This window comes from Heterocephalus glaber, unplaced genomic scaffold (assembly GCF_053883595.1).
Source record: "Heterocephalus glaber isolate CG9 unplaced genomic scaffold, H.glaber_assembly_v1.0 deba00001504, whole genome shotgun sequence".
Lineage (NCBI taxonomy): Eukaryota > Metazoa > Chordata > Mammalia > Rodentia > Bathyergidae > Heterocephalus > Heterocephalus glaber.
In genome coordinates, this window is record NW_028258324.1 from 39661106 (window position 1) to 39677560 (window position 16455).

Genomic DNA, 16455 nt, shown 5'->3' on the forward strand with positions numbered 1-16455 from the left:
TTACTAAGGCACTCTTTGTCATGAAAGTATCTTATTTCTCCATCAATTTTGAAAGATAGTTTTGCAGGGTACATCAATCTGGGTTTGAGGTTGTTTAATACCAAAAATATAATTCACATGACAGAGGGGGAATAACAATTGCAAATCAAAGTGCAAGAAACAATAAATCTGATGAACTATGCATTTCCTTAACAGAAGTCTTCCTGAGCATCTGAAATTCTTGTAGAGTAGCATAAAGACACTGACACTGAGAACCTAACACAGTGAGGGAGAACATCTTCAAAACCTAGTTGAAAACTATGGCCTAGCACTACAGATTTGCAAGTTTTCTAGTTCATACTCAAAGTTCAATCAATGTTTAACATTTTCATTCAGACATATCAAAGCCTAGAAGTACAGAGGGCTTGTAGTTTTTTTATTGCTTTCATGCAAATATATCTTCTTTTTCCAAAAAATGAAGCCACATCAATTTTCCACACCCATAAGAGTGAAGATAGTAGTTTTATTTCTTTTCTACTAGGATATGTTCTCTTATGGATACAATCTCTAAGAAACTGCTTTTTATCCTCATATGAATGGCCTTCATACTTTTTAGGATCTAAGACTAAAACCTGGAGTGCATCATCATTAGCCACCAGTCCCTCTCTCCTACTTTCATTCCTTTGTCTCTTCAAAGGCACAGCACTTGTCCCTTTCTCCAGACCTGGGGCTGCCTCAGAATTTATACCACCTACATTTACCTGCCTCCCCACCCCTTTGGTCTTCTGTCCCCACATGTCTATTTGGCATCTTTTTCTTTATAGAAAATGGTGGAATCAAAAATCACTTCCCCATTGACTAATACCAAATCACTGCTCTCAATAAAACCTGGCTGGACTTGCATGTCTGAGCTGCTGTCCTTGGGAGCACTCCTACAATGCAGCAAATGAACAGCAATAGCTGCCAGGGTCATGTTTCCAGTATAGACCCCATAATAATGGATGCACTTGAAGGCTGGAGACCTGAGTATTGTGTGGACTGTCAGCATGACATGGTGCCTCTCCTTCAGGTGTAGCTCAGAGGCATCAGCTGTCACAAAGGTGCCAAAACAGAAAGGGCAAGTCAGCTTCTGTCTGCTAGGATTGTTGGACACATGCTCTGGCTTAGGCCTTACCTTAATATATACAGGTACCAATGACTTGGAGTGGATCCCAGCAAGGATGGCCAGGTAAACCTCATGTTCCCCAAGCTTCTCCCTTGGCGATATAGTGACAAAATCAAGATGGGGGAACAGGAGGTTGCCATTAGCATCAAGGTCCAACTGAAAACCCCTGTTACTATAATCCATAGGCAGCCTCTTTTTCCCAAGGTGCTTAGCTCTGCTGTGCTCTAAGAGACCCTGAATGTCATGGAAAGTACATGGACAGAACAAGCACCCCAAGGCATGCATGAGCAAGTGGTGCATCAGCTCCTTCTCCAAGACCAAGCACTTGCAGGAGAGGCAGCAGACAGTTTTCTCCCTCATCTACTTCAGAAAGGGTACACAGGCTGCCAGCTTTTCAGGTTCAAGTTTCTCACTGGACTTGGACTTGCTGTGCTTGTGAGCCACTTCCATGTGAACCTGATAGACATTGGAGGGGAAGAGTTCATTGTAAACCTGGTAGAGCTAGGACTCACTATTCTTGTAAGGCACTTCCTTATGAACCTAGTAGACATTAGATGGGAAGAGCTCATTTCAAATACAGCAGGTTTTCCACTGCTTGGCCTGTTTGAGCACCTGATTGGTGTCCACCACAGGTGAGGTGGCCTGAACAAACACACTCTGGGCAGCACTCACTAGCACCTGTGGGAAGGGCAGGCTGGGCAGAGAACTAGCCATCTGCCCACCTGCACCCCATGGCAGGAGCTGGACTGGTCCCTGAGGTGGGGTGGTGATTGCAGTGCCACCACCAAGGGGTACAAGGAAGGTCACAGACACAGGAGTCAGAGTTTAGGTGGGGATCCCATTCACCTATTTCCCAGTTGGGATGAGCTGCCTAAGAATAGAGCCTGACATGAGGAAGGTGGTGTTCTGCGACATTCCTGTTCTTACTGGCTGACTCACAGGCAGGATGCTGGTGCTGACAGAATGACTGAGATGTAGCACACCAGGCCTCACTGGTGGGCCCACAGGAAGGACTCCTGATGCAATAGTCTGGCTGGGCTGCAGAACACCAAAACTCACACCCTGGTTCACAGGGACAACTCCTGAGGGGATTGTCTGGTTAGGAGAGAGCAGGCCAGATGGGACCTGGTTTGCAGAGAGTACCCTTAAGAGCACTGTCTGGCCAGGAGGGAGAAGTCGAGAGGGGACCATCTGACCAACAGGGAGAACCCCTGACTGGGCTACCTACCTGGCCATTTGGGAGGACCCCAGAAGTTGCTGTCTGTCTAGGAATAACTCCAGCTGGGGTTATCTGGCTTGCAGGGAGGACCCCTGATGGGGCTGCCCCGACCCACAGAAATCATACTTGGTGAGACAGCCTGTAGAACTCCAGGAGTGACAGAGGGACTGTCAGGCAGAATACCAGGCGTAACAGGTTGGCTTATGGGTTCCCCAGGCTGGGTGAGGGGCAACACTCCAGGCCAGTCAGCTTGATTCATAGGGAGAACACTTGTTCCAACAGACATGTTTATAGGCCCACCTGGCTGACTCAGACGCAGGACAGGGGGATTCACAGGCTGATTAAGTGGGAGTCGAGAAAGAAAGGCGGATTAGCTGAGGGGTGCAGGGTGTGGCTGCTCTGGCATGCAGGCAAAGGACTGGAGACTAGAGCCACATGGGACTGGGCAACAGCAGATGAAGAATGATTAAGGGTCCCAGATGTGCCAGGGGTCACTGGCTGTTCCATAGCTGAGCTCTGATTGTTCTGTGGCAAAACAAGATAAAAGCAAGGAGGAGAGGTTGCGATGCCCGAAGCATTGGTGTTTAGAGGTATGGCCAATCGGGCCACTGGTTTAGAGCAATATGCATTTGCTGCAAAAGTCCAATTCTCTTAATGTGTTCTGAAATCACAGACCTAAACTTATTCTCCAAGTCCCTGTGTATATCTGCTGTCAAGATACGATACATTAGAGCGTCCTGGCTGCTGGCATTGGCGTTGCATTTTTTACAGTAATATCTGTCAGATGTGGGCACCTTGTCCACAGGAAGCACATCAGTGCCTTTCAGTTGCTTCTCTGTTTCCTCAGTTCGCAGCCGAAAGTAGGAGTTAATTAAGTAGTGGAAATGGGCCACCAGCACATGCTTCTTCACGCGATAGTACAAAGTATTTGAAAAGTTACATTTCAAATATATGAAACTTACCACATCGCTTCTAGAAGATTTAGTCTCACCTAAAATAGTCACTGTGTAGTTCTGGACTTTCCCAAAAGGGGCGTAAAACATTTTGAAGTGCTTTCCCACCACCTTGGGCTGTGAGGCAAATGCATAGTTGTCAAGTCCAACATTCATAAGAATGCATTTCACCCTGTTCCGCACCTTTCTGATGTTGACAAGATTTTCTACAGGAATTTGAAACATCACCCTGTTCCGCACCTTTCTGATGTTGACAAGATTTTCTACAGGAATTTGAAACATCACCCTGCTCCGCACCTTTCTGATGTTGACAAGATTTTCTACAGGAATTTGAAACATTTTTGAAATTTTCCGCTGGACTTGAGGAGCGCCACTGCGTCTTCTCCTTTGCGCGGCAGGACCCGCGCCCTGTGCCCTGTCCCCGTCGACGATCGGGTCATAATTCCTTTATCCAATACAGCACTTTGAGCATTGAGCATTCTTTTTCAATTGATTCCAACCCAAATAAAATCAAGTAATAGCTAATTAGCAGAATTACTCTTAGGAATATTTTTTGTTTCTTATTTGTTTTTAAATACCAAGGCTGGAACTAGCTTCTCTTTATATAATGATTAAAATATTATTCAATATTAGCATATTTTGAAATGTATTATTGCCACCGAGCTTCAAAATTATTCATCTATAAATGGAATGATAATTTCAGTAAACATTTTTTTTTCTAAAAATACTTCAAGTAATATTTCTAAATAAGTAGTATCCAAAAGAGAAAAATTGGGGCTGTATATATTGAAGGAAATCAAAAAATTGTAGAAAATGAGTGATCAAAATACTAGTGTTTTATATTCCTAGTTTTATGCTTTTTAAAATTTCATACCATGGGAAATTAATTTTGCCATAACAAATTGAATGTATGTTATTCATTTTATGCATGTTGAACTTGATTTTGTCTTGAAACTAAATAGATTTTTCTTACTATAGTCAAAAGTTCATTTAAAATTTAAAGTATAAAAGGAAAACTTTTTTAAAGAGATATGATTGCATTATTTTAAAAATTAAGGAAATTTAATTTAAAACTACTTAGCTTTTATTCTAAATTTTTATTCAAGTGTGCATGTTATTTCAGCTTCCACATAGTTTAATGTACAAACATTAGAAATAAGTCTTTAACTGACACACACAGTACCTTGACTTTGAATAACTATTAATCCACTGGCTACAGTGATTAAGATTTTGTAAATTCTGTTTTTGTAGAGATGTTTTCTAACCACTCAAGTTCTTTTGGTCATTGCTTTGAATATGTCTCCTCAAAGATGTGTGCTGATAATTTAAAACTCAATGGAACAACTTGTGGATGTGTGGTCTCATGAGAGGTGATTGGGCCACAGGGGCGGGGATGAGTGTGGGGTGGCTCCATGAATGAGTTAATCCTATTACTATAGAAGGGTATTCATTATAAAAGAGCTAATTTATTCCCTTTTCTCTTTCCTTCACCCTCTCTTTGACCTTCCACTTTGGGATGGAAAAATAAGAAGACTCTTACATACCAGCCTTTGACTCTTGGACATACCTCCACAACCATCTACCAAAAAATTTCTGTTCATCATAAATTATTATCATCAGTCTTTGATGTACTATTATTGCAGCAAAAACCACAGAACAAGAAAGTAAATGAACCTCTTTGCTAAAGTCACATCTACCAATGCGGAATGAGAGGCACATGAGTGAAAACAAAGCAATTTGAGCTAAATAGCACTATCCTTCTCTCAGTCTCACTCTGACTCCATAAATATTTTTAAAAACATCTTTATATTAGCATTTGAGTGCCTTCAACATCAATTTTCTGTTCATGAGAATATTACCTGAGTTCATAGGTTTTATCTCTGTGCCACCATAGGGAACTGTTAACAAGCAAGGGTACTGCTTATATCTCAAGAGTTGTAGTTATTTTCCTACCACTGGGACAAAAATTTTACATTTAATCATAACATTCCATACTTGGCCCCCATGAGACTCCAGTCCATCTTATGCAAAATGTATTTAGTCCATGTCTATTGCTGAAAAGTCTAATTCCATAGTCTCTGAGTCTCAAGGCAAACTCTTAGCTGTAAGTCCCTATAAAAATAAAAAAAAGAAAGTTAAATACTTTTAACATGCAATAGCACAAACTTATTTCCATTCCAAAATAGAGAAATATGTGAATAAAAGGAATTAGATCAAAACTCAGTGAGACAAACATTAATTCCTATAGTTCTACTCTGCAACCTGGGGCAAAGTGTGGCAAGATGTGAATTCCAAAGAGCTTGTGCACCCCTGACCCTTTTGCATGACCAATTGCTCTCTTCATGGCTTCTCTATTAGGGTAACACTTCCACTGTCAGTGACTTTCTTTACCAGATATTCCATGTTCAAAGCATCTCTAATTTCCTGGGGTTGCCCCTGAACTTCTGGGTTCACTCTCACAGATCCACGCACTGCCCTCTCACAGGCACTCTTCCTGGCCTTCACCAGAATTCTGAGGGACATCTCACTGACCCCACAACTCTTGTATTCTCCATGCCTATAAAACCACACCACATGAATGATGCCAAGGTCCAGTGATAACTTTGGGTCATGGCTGAAGAGGACTCTGAGTGAATGGATGGCTGACCCTGTGAAATGAATTGCCAGGAATCAGTTCCCTGGGTGGCCCTTCTCAAAGGGAAGGGGAGGAGCTTTCTTCTCAAATAAAAACTTAACAATTTTGTTTCCTTGAGTGTAAGAAGAGTAGGATCTTGTTGATTTCTGATATGCCTTCTAGTCATTTGTCGTATTATAATGATGCAAAATACTTGCCTTCTTTTTAATGCTAATATTTTCAGCAACCAAGCTCTCCTGAACCCCATTTTTACAGCCTCTTCCTTGCTGGCTACAAACTGTTTTCAAATTATTCACTCCTGTGTTTTGGGTTTGCTTTTAACTGTAAATCTGACTGAAAGCTCTCAGGAGTATCAATCCCGCAGCCTCCATGTTTGGCTGCTTTGCTGTTTCCTCCCTTAGAATAAATAGTCCATCAGCCTTAATCATAGTCTCCCTCACAGTCTCAGGACACAGTGCAAACATACATATTTTTTGCCAGGGTTTAACACACATGAACAATGCCACAGTGGAGTCCTTGTTCCCAACTGAAATGAGCTAGTCCTGAGATTAGTTGTTACTTTTTGCATACATATCAGCATCCTGGTCTTCTGAGTTCTGTCCAAAATCTCCCATTAAGCTTGGCTGACATCAGTCTCAGTCTTCTCTAGCCAGTAAGTATAAATTCTTCCTGTAAACAAGTTCCAAAGTTTACCGAACTACACCATCAGATATAGTCACAGCAATAACCCCACTCTTCTGATACCAATATCTGTCTTGGTCAGTTTCCAGTCATCAGGACAAAATACCCAACACTTAAAATTGAAAGGAAGAGGGGTTTACTTTTTCTTACTATTTCAGTCTAAGGTCAGCTGGCTCCAAGACAGAAATTGGATGAGTGAGGGGCATAATGGAGGGAAAATGCTAAACCCAGCACATTCAGGGAGTTGAGAGAGAAGGAAGGAGCTAGGGACAAAAATTCACTGCTTTGCGTCACATCCCCAGGATGAGTCCATTGATGAGTGCTGTGACCTCATGACCAAGCACTTCCACACACAGGAGAATTTGGAAGGCTACTTTAGACATAAATCATAACATCATGTGACACTGGGAAAAACCGAACCCAGGGAACAGGTGGGACATATATAGGCAGTGAGATTGCATAATTGCAGGTTCAAATCTCTGACTTTCTTCTCCATCTTGGGTCAAGCACAGATAATGAATGGAACCTCTCTACCCGCACTCTTGCACTACAATCAACAAATATTGGAATTTAGGAATTTTCTCTAACATCCTTTTGTGTTGTTTTGCTGGAGTTGATAATTTTATAAAAAATAACTTGTCTTTCAGAAACTGTGTAAGTCAAATAAACTCTCAAAACTTAGCTTGTTTAAAATTTTCCTTAGTTGATTAAATTGACTGTGTATAAAATTCAATGCTCAGAAGTATTTTTTCCTCCAGCTTTCTATATTATTAGACAAACTCAATTCATAGTCTCTTGAGAGTACAGTGTTTTCTCTTTCATATCACCTATTCAAATCATAATTGTGCCTCTGTTTCTCTCAATTCTTTCATCCGGTATACTCAAGATTGGACAGAATCTATGTATGTCTATATTGCTTTAAAGTTATTAAGAATATTAAATATTCTGCCATCTTTTCTAAATGATCAGTTCTTATTTGTTTAGTTTTTTGTTCTATATTGTCATGTTTTTTTGTTTGTTTCAAGTAGCTTTTGATTCATGTTTTCTTTGAATAACAAAATGGGTAGCTTTTCTGAGCATTTTCTGTTATATAAGTAGATCTGGTTTAAAATAGGCTTTCCATCTCAGCTTAAAGATGAACAAGATGAGTTGCACTTGCAGCTGAGAAGCATCTATTGGTTTTGATCTTCACTCCATTATATATATATATATATATACACACACACACACACACACACACACACACACACTTCATATCCTTTTCCCTGCTTCACTTTTTCCATAGCACTTATCTGTACAAATAGTATATGCCATGTTTATTCATGTTTTCTGTCTTCCCTCCTCCTTCTACTCTAGGATGAATACTACATCATGCCAAGGTGTTTTGCCTTCTTGATTCAGTTCACTATCCTTATTTTCTAGGAGACTACATTAACAAGTAATTCCAGAAAGAATAACCAATGACTCATAACTAGAAGTGACCCTCTGCAAGAATATAGAGTAAAACTGGGTATCAAAACCTGCAAGAAATCCCTGATTTTATCAGGCATGTTTTGCACATGGAAAGATCAAACAAATTAAACACTTTTCCTCGGAAGTTATTTCCATGCATATGTGGACAGGAACATCAGGCAGCAAAGTTCATCTGCAGCCATTCTTTATAGAAGAACTAGTACAGCATCCTGTCTCACCTCCAGAAACTGCCTTTCATCCTCTCTGATTGCTAATATGTAGTCAGTTCTCTGCAGAAAGATTATCTCTTGCTTCTGCTTCAAGTCTCCTTGAGCCTGTATCATCTATTTGTTGTTTTGATTACTGGAAATCTACCAATATCTCTATTTTGTTAATCACTTCCTTCATATATTTTTTGTTATACTTATCTCTTTCTTTGATCTCATGGATCTTTGGTGGTAAAGGAAACAGAACGATATGCTCTGTCTGCAGTTTAATGGGAAGTCACATGCTTGTTGGTTGGTTGTTTGGTTGGTTGGATTTTAATACTTCAAGGTAGCCTGAGGGAGAAAATTATATTCACAAACACTAGGTATACTTCTTCAGTATGTATTATTACTTCAGCATTACTCCTTTAGTGTAAAACATGAGGAGGGATAAAGAACCCTAACTAAATTGCTAAAGAGTCTGTCAATGTGTGCTTTTCATACATTAGTTGGTTATAGTATTTCAATGGTCACACATGCAGTTGTATAGCAGTACTCTAGAGCAGAGAGGGTAGAAATTAACATTTACATTTTATATGCAGGAAAAACCCTTTGACAAGACTAACTCTACTAACTACCAAACAGAGAATTGTTCATTACAATTCTGGTTTATCCTACAGATCTAAGGAGTTTCACAGTAATCCAAAATAACATTCTCCATCTGAGAATAGTTCAAGAGAGACATTATTTCAAATGCCATCTTACTGTTGAAGATGAACATTTTAAATTGCAATTATAAAATATTTTCATTATCAAACCTTTAGATAAAAATTTAGAAAAAGAGAAAATCATATTCTTAAAAGAATTCCAAATTTAATTTTCTTCTTCTTTTTAATATGACCAAAGAAGGTAAGATGTGGTTCTATTCTCCAGATAATATTCAGAGTACAGAATAGGGAAAATCATTATTTGAGTTATAAAAGGTTCATTTATGCTGAGTTGTCTTTTTTAAAGGAGACTTCTAAATATATATTTTTTTCCCTTTAGGACAGCCTGATTTCTTTTTGATGCCATGTGGACAGAAAAGATGAAAGGTGGTAGTATTATCTACTACCAGGTGTCCTGGAATCTCATATTTAATATCTTCTTTATTTGGGGGGTTAATTTTTCAGTCTATCACTCAGGAGGAAGCAAGGTTGGTTGACTTCTAGTGAGTTTCTGAGCTTCCTGATCTATATTAGAAGAAAATATTAAAATCACTCCTAATCTGGGGCTGGGGTTTAGCAGCACCTGCCTCACGAGCGCAAGGTCCTGAGTTTGATCCCTGGTATCAAAATAAATAAATAAATAAATACATAAATACATAAAAATAAATAAAATCAATCCTAATTTTTAAAAACTACAGTTTCTAATAATACTATAGTTTCTAATAATACTATAGTTTCTAATACTTATAGTTAATAATAATAATAACTTTATTGTAGTAACTAAGTATGTTAATGTTATTGTACACATTGTTACACTGAAGAAGCTGACATCTAGAACAATTAAGCAACTTTTCAAATGTCACACACCTTCTAGACAGAAGATCTGGAATTTGAATGCTGCTGTGTCTAAGTCCAGAGTTACCTCTGCATATGTAATTTCCACTGCTTGAATGTATGAGAAGCTTTTATTTCAATCTTCTGAGAGATCTTCTGAGAGACAGAATATTGGTGTATGAGAGAGTAGATCATTACTATGTCTCCTGATAGAGAAATGCTTTTGACAGAATTGTTTAATAATTCTCTCTTGAAATGCTACAGTTGTAATTCTAAGTATTGATAAAATCTCTTTCCCATATCTTACAGGGAAAAATCATTTTCATCCTAATAATGATTTGACTAATCACTTTGCTGAATATTACTCCAAGTCTCTAGCAAGGATTCCTTTAAAAAAATTGAAGACTGAGTATTTCAAATGCAGACCTTTACTTAATGATGAATAAGTGTCAATATAAATTTGTTTGTTAATCAGTGAAAAATATTTTTATTTTTAAAGACTATTTGTAACACATTTATGCTTGAGTCCCAAATTTTACTTCTTAGAACATTTGTACTAATTATAAAGTTATGCATTTTACTTTAAATTAAATAAAAAGTCAACAAAATTTCTTTTGCTCAGTGCTGTTATAGTGATCTTTGATTTCACTTTTCTTCCACCTCTTCCTTTTTGAATCTTTAACTGGTTGATTTTCTTAATGTTAGTTTTAAGTCCTGGCTGTTTCTCCAAAACAGTGTATTGTATTAGGAAATGATTCAGCTACATATTATTGGGATATATACAATAGTAATTTTTAAATATCCATGTTACAAGGTTGCTCTTAGTACTAAAATGAAAAAATATGTTTTACGTAGCATATAGGAAGCATTAAATAATTGATAATTTTCTTGCTGTCTTAATTTAGTGGGTCAAGAAACTAAGCTATTCAGAGTGTGACATCCTGCATAAGGAAGAAAAAGGAAGAAAAGAAAGAAAAAGGCCTTGAGTCCTCATTCCTGAGAATGGCACATTTTGCAACTCTTGAGCTCAGGAAGCCCAGTGGCATGCAGAGCATAAAAACACAGGGCAGAGTGTTGTGCTTTGGGTGAGCTTTGAGTGCAAATTGGACAGTTCTTTCTCACTGGACTTATGCAAGTGGTACTCGGACATCCTGCCAGACTTACTAACTTTTAGATTAGTTTCCTGCCAAACTAGATCTTTGTCAGTGACAGGTTTGCTGCAAGTGTCCTTCCAGATGGTATAATTTTTGTCTGTGGCACAACAAACAGCTTCACTAATCATTTGTTATATGAGGCATGTTCCACAAACATAGTGCTCCTTAAATGCAGTGAAAACCGTTGCCTGTGCAGCATCTTTCTATCCCTGATGGCATCCTAGCTGTGGGACTTGGGAGCAAAGGGAACTGGTGTGTATATTAATGCTAGAGCATAATATCTGCCCTAGAGATATATTACTACTCTCTCCGGAGACTTTATCAGAAGCTTAATCTCTCATCATTGGAGGATACCATATTGATATACTTTTCACTGTGGAACTTCATCTTCTGTTCCTCTTTGTATAAGACACCTGGGATCAGTTCCCTAATGTACTCTGCTAGCAGCTGCTGAATCAAGCAACTGTGCATAGTCTAGTCTCTTTTCTCCCACAGTAGAGACAACACTCACCAGAGAATCTACAGAACAATTATTAGAATTAATAAATGAATTTGGCAAGGTCACAGGATACAAGGTTAAAATGCAGAGAACAAGAGGTCAGCAAACCTTTGCTGCAAAGAGTCAAATAAGAAATATTTTAGGTCTGCAGGTCATGTATTTATCACATAGTCAAGACTGAAGTTATTGTATGATAAGTGGCCATAGACAACTTGTAAGTGAATGACAGGGTTGCATTTGATAACATTTATCTACATGCCATCCTTTGTAGTACACACCTATAATCCCAGCACTGTGGGAGGCTAAGGTAGGAGAATCATGAGTGTGAGGCCAGGCTGGGCAACATAGTGACTCACTTAGTTCCTGTCTGAAAATAAGAGCTAGACAGAGCTGGGGGATGTAGCTCTGTGTGTTCAATCCTCAGTATCAAAAAAAAAAGAATGATTATTTATTAAACAGACTGTGGGACAGATTTAGTTTGCGAACTGAAATTTGTCAACCCATATTATATAGTATAAATATGGTTTAGAAGAATTGGGATTGTATCCAATTACTTAATTTTTCAATATTTTAAATTTCTTTTGTCTGTGTTCTGTAGTTTTCATTGTAGAGGTCTTGTAATGTTTTTGCTATATTTATTTGTAAAAATTTGATGGTGCCTGATATAATAATAAGTAGAAATACTTATCTAAATTAACTTTGCACTATTTTTGTCTGCTACCTTATAGAAATATGATGAATTTCTGTATACTTACCTTATATTTTAAAATTTGAATAGCTTCCTTAATTAGTTCAATTATAGTTTCAAAATTCCTAAAGATTTTCAATGTAAATGAATACATAACCTACAAAAATAATTTTTAAAAAAATCTGAACATTTGTGCCTTTCCTTCTTAACATTATTACAAAATTTAGAATCTCTAGTATAATGTTGAATGAAACATTCAGAGTACACATTCTTAACTTTTTATTATGTATGTAATTATTTATTTATTTTTGAGACAGGGTCTTGTTATGAGTCTAGGCGACCCTTGAACTTGCTGTGGAGCCCAGGCTAGCCTCAAGCTCATGGAGATTCTTTTGCTTCAGCCTAGTATTACAGGCATGCGCCACTACACTAGGCATCTTTTTTTTTTAAATATAAAGTGAAATAAATCAATATTTGATCAGTAAGTATGTTAGTATGTTACTAAGTTAGTACTATGTTAGTAAGTATGTTAGTAGTTTAATGTTAGTTAGGACCTCTTTTTCAGATTGCAGTTCTCTGTACCTAAACTATTTTTTTGTTGTTGTTTTGTATTTTTGGTACCCGGGATCGAACTTGGGACTTTGTGCTTGTGAAGCAAGCAGTGGAATCAATGAGCTAAATCCCCTGCCAAACATAAACTATTGAGAATATTTACAGCAATCTTCTAATTTTTGTCAAATGAGCATTTGTTACTCATTTTTTTGTATATTATATATACAAAAATAAGATTTTAACTTTTAGTTTGTTAATACAATGAAATGCAAAACCTAGTTCTTAAATGTTAAACTGACTTTACATTCTAGTATAGCACATTATCTTTTTCATAAATTAATGATTTCATAATTACGTTTTTTCATAATTATGTTTTTGTTTATATTTATGAGAAATATTGGTATGTGAAATTGTTTTTTTAATATTAAGATAACTCTATACTTTTGAATTGAAATTGCTCCTATGACCTCTATTTCCTTAAAGAGTTTTTACAGAGTTAGTAGTAGTTTTTATGTATTTGATAACATATGTCATTTAAACCATTTAGGACAAAAAATTTTGGCTTTGTTTTCTTTTTATCAAAAGATGTTTAAAAATTCAATTTCTATATAACAAATACATCATTTTTCACATTGCCTGTTTATTTTATTTTTATTTATTTATTTTTTTTTCATTAAATTCTTTTATTGGTACATTGTAGGTATATGACACAATTACATTTCTCACTGGGAATTGTACCTTTACATAATGCATCTTGGTTCTTATTTTTTCCCCATTCCTAGCCCTCCCTTCACACCCTCCACCTTTCCCTAGTTACAAAGACTTTATTTCCATTTTTTCCATTTCTCTTCATTTTTACTTTTCCTTCTTTCCTTTCCCCTACCCCTCCCACTACCCCTACCCCTTTGGACCTTTTCTTACTATTTTACATTTTTGATTATTCATTCTAATCATTGGTACATTTTAGGTATACAATATAATGACATTCATCATTGGAAATTTGCACCTTTACATAGTCTCTCTTGGTTCTTATTTTTCACCCTTGCCCAGCCCTCCCTTCAACCCCTCCATTCCTCCCTATTTACAAAGATTTTGTTCATATTTTTACATTTTCTCATATTAATCCCATTCGGTTCAGTCCTTTCCTTTAGCCCTCCCACTTCCTTCCCCTTTGCCCCTTTTCTTCCTATTTCACATTACCTATTATACATTTAGTCCTTATTTACACTTTCAGTTTCTCACACCAGAAAAACTATTTGGCATTTATTCATGTTTGTCCTATTTATTTCACTTAAGAGTATTGCCTCAATGTGCATCCACTTAGCTACAAATTTCTCTAATTTTGAATTTTTTATGGCTGAGTAGTACTTCATTTTATAAAAAAATCCACATTCTCTTTATCCAGTCTCCAGTTGATGGGCATTTGGGCTGTTTCCAAATTTTAGCTATTACAAACTGTGCTGTTATGAACATGGGCGCACATATATCACTGTGGTATGATTCTTTTAATTCTTTGGGGAAGATCCCCAGCACAGAGCATGTTTAAGTAAGTGCAAAGGAATTGAAGTTATCCCCTGTATATTATCAGACCATAGTGTGATGAAATTGGAGATCCATAGCAAAAGAAACTCAAAAAATTTCATAAACACGTGGAAATTGAACAACACACTTCTGAATAACCAATGGGTCACAGAGGAAATTAAAGAAGAAATCAGTTCCTTCAATTAAATGACAATGACAATACAACATATCAGAATCTATGGGACACAATGAAAGCTGTCTTATGAGGGGAATTCACAGCAGTGAATACGCATATTAGGAAAACAGAAGGAGCCCAATTAAACAACCTGATGCTGAACCTCAAGCTTCCAGAAAAAGAAGAGCAGGACAACCCCAAAACTCATACAAGGGAGGAAATTATAAAGACCAGAGGATAAATCAATGCAATGGAGACTAAGAGAACAATACAAAAAATCAACGAAGCTAAGAGTTGGTTCTTCTAAAGAATCAACAAAATTGACAAACCTTTAGCCAACCTTGTCAGAAAAAGGAAAGAAAAGGCCCAAATCCATGCAATTAGGAATGAAAAGTGTGAAATTACAACAGACCCAGCAGAAATCCAGAGGATCATCAATACCTACTTCCAGAACCTATATGCCAAAAATTTGGACAACACAGAGGAAATGGACAGATTCCTAGATACATATGAATTACCAAAGTTGAACGAAGAAGACCTAAAAATCCTGTTTATTATTGAGTAAACATTGGTAGTTTTGGTTTTTTAGCAAGGTTTTCATACATATTCTCCCATTTTTCTGTCTTTTTTTTCCTTTCTTCATTTTCAGTTGCAAGATTTTTCTTGGACTCTTCTCTTAATATCTTTGTCCATAAAGATCAATTGTTTTCTAGAAGTATTTAAGCTGTGTGTGCCACTACTGTGATGACAAAAATAGTCTTGTTTCAAATTTTATTTCCAATCATAAATTTGCCTGCATTTTTTGTAACCTGGTTAACTCAGGTAGTGTTTATATTTGTAACTTATTTCTGAGAGCATAGAGCGTTAGAAACTCAGTTTTACATCAGAAGCAAAAATTCATAGATGTCTAATAACACAAGAATTTAGATCTTGCACTCTATGTGAAAAAAACCCTTCCATCCTTTCCCTGCATGCATAACTATACTGAAGATGTGCATGGGTAATATTTTTGATACAAGATAAAGTACAGTGAAACTATATTATGTATGATGCTGACAATTTTGCCCAAGAAAATTATGTACCAGAATATTTCTCTAGTAAAAGCTGCAGTAATTTCTATAATTTGTGTCACTGTGTAATAATGAGAGAGATTAAATACACAACCAGTGTCAACTCTGGGCTCTCATCTCAACAATATTTATTTTGGGGAAGTTATTAGAGTGAGAATTATATCCTTCCTTCTCTTTCTTAGATTTTCCAGTTTTAATGTTAAACTCTGATATGATATATAGCTTGTTGGTGAAGTAATCATTAATTAGTTTATGAATCTTTAAAAAAAGTCATAGGAATTATCTTTTGCTAATTTAGAGTTTTTGCAAATAGATGTGTGCATACACTTGCACATATATGCATACAAGTAATTTTAAAGACATACGTTTAATCACCCCTTCAGTTCCAATTTTACTATTTGCAATAGTTGTGGTTTTACACTGGATGTATGATTGAATCCTAAGATGCTTTCTTCAGCAGTGAATACCTATAAGAAACCAGTGTGCCCTGGAATCATTTCCGTTAACTGGGTCTCCAAATGAAGTGCTGTATATCAAAGCCTTCAGGCTTGAGACACACTGCAGGGTTCTTTCTCTTGGTAAATGAAGCATGTTTTTTGGAGCACTGTGCACATTCCTGAATAGGAGTCTAGGGGAAAATAAAGTGTTGATTGTCTTGATATCTAGTCTGGAAAGAAGAAGTGAACCAGGATGTAAGCTTTGGTAAACAGAAATATAATCAAGATATTTAAAACATGAGTGAGAAAGATTTTATGAGTTGGAATATCAAACAATATAATTAACTAAGATAGGGTCAGATGATCTCATTTCACTGAATAGCTTGTTGGCCCCGGGCTATTTACTTTCTTTACAAATAGTTTTCCTGGTGAAATTAACACCTGCTTTTTGAAGTCATAGGAGAGAAATCTGAAGAAGATGTTGATTAAATATTAGAGTAGATTTTTTTTTAATGCTCTTTAAAACCC

At 36.9% G+C, this 16455-nt stretch overlaps 1 pseudogene; it reads right to left on the reverse strand.

Moving 5' to 3' along the window:
• Positions 1-297: 297 nt before the first annotated feature.
• Positions 298-3655, reverse strand: LOC101718477 (activity-dependent neuroprotector homeobox protein 2 pseudogene; annotated as a pseudogene).
• Positions 3656-16455: the final 12800 nt, after the last annotated feature.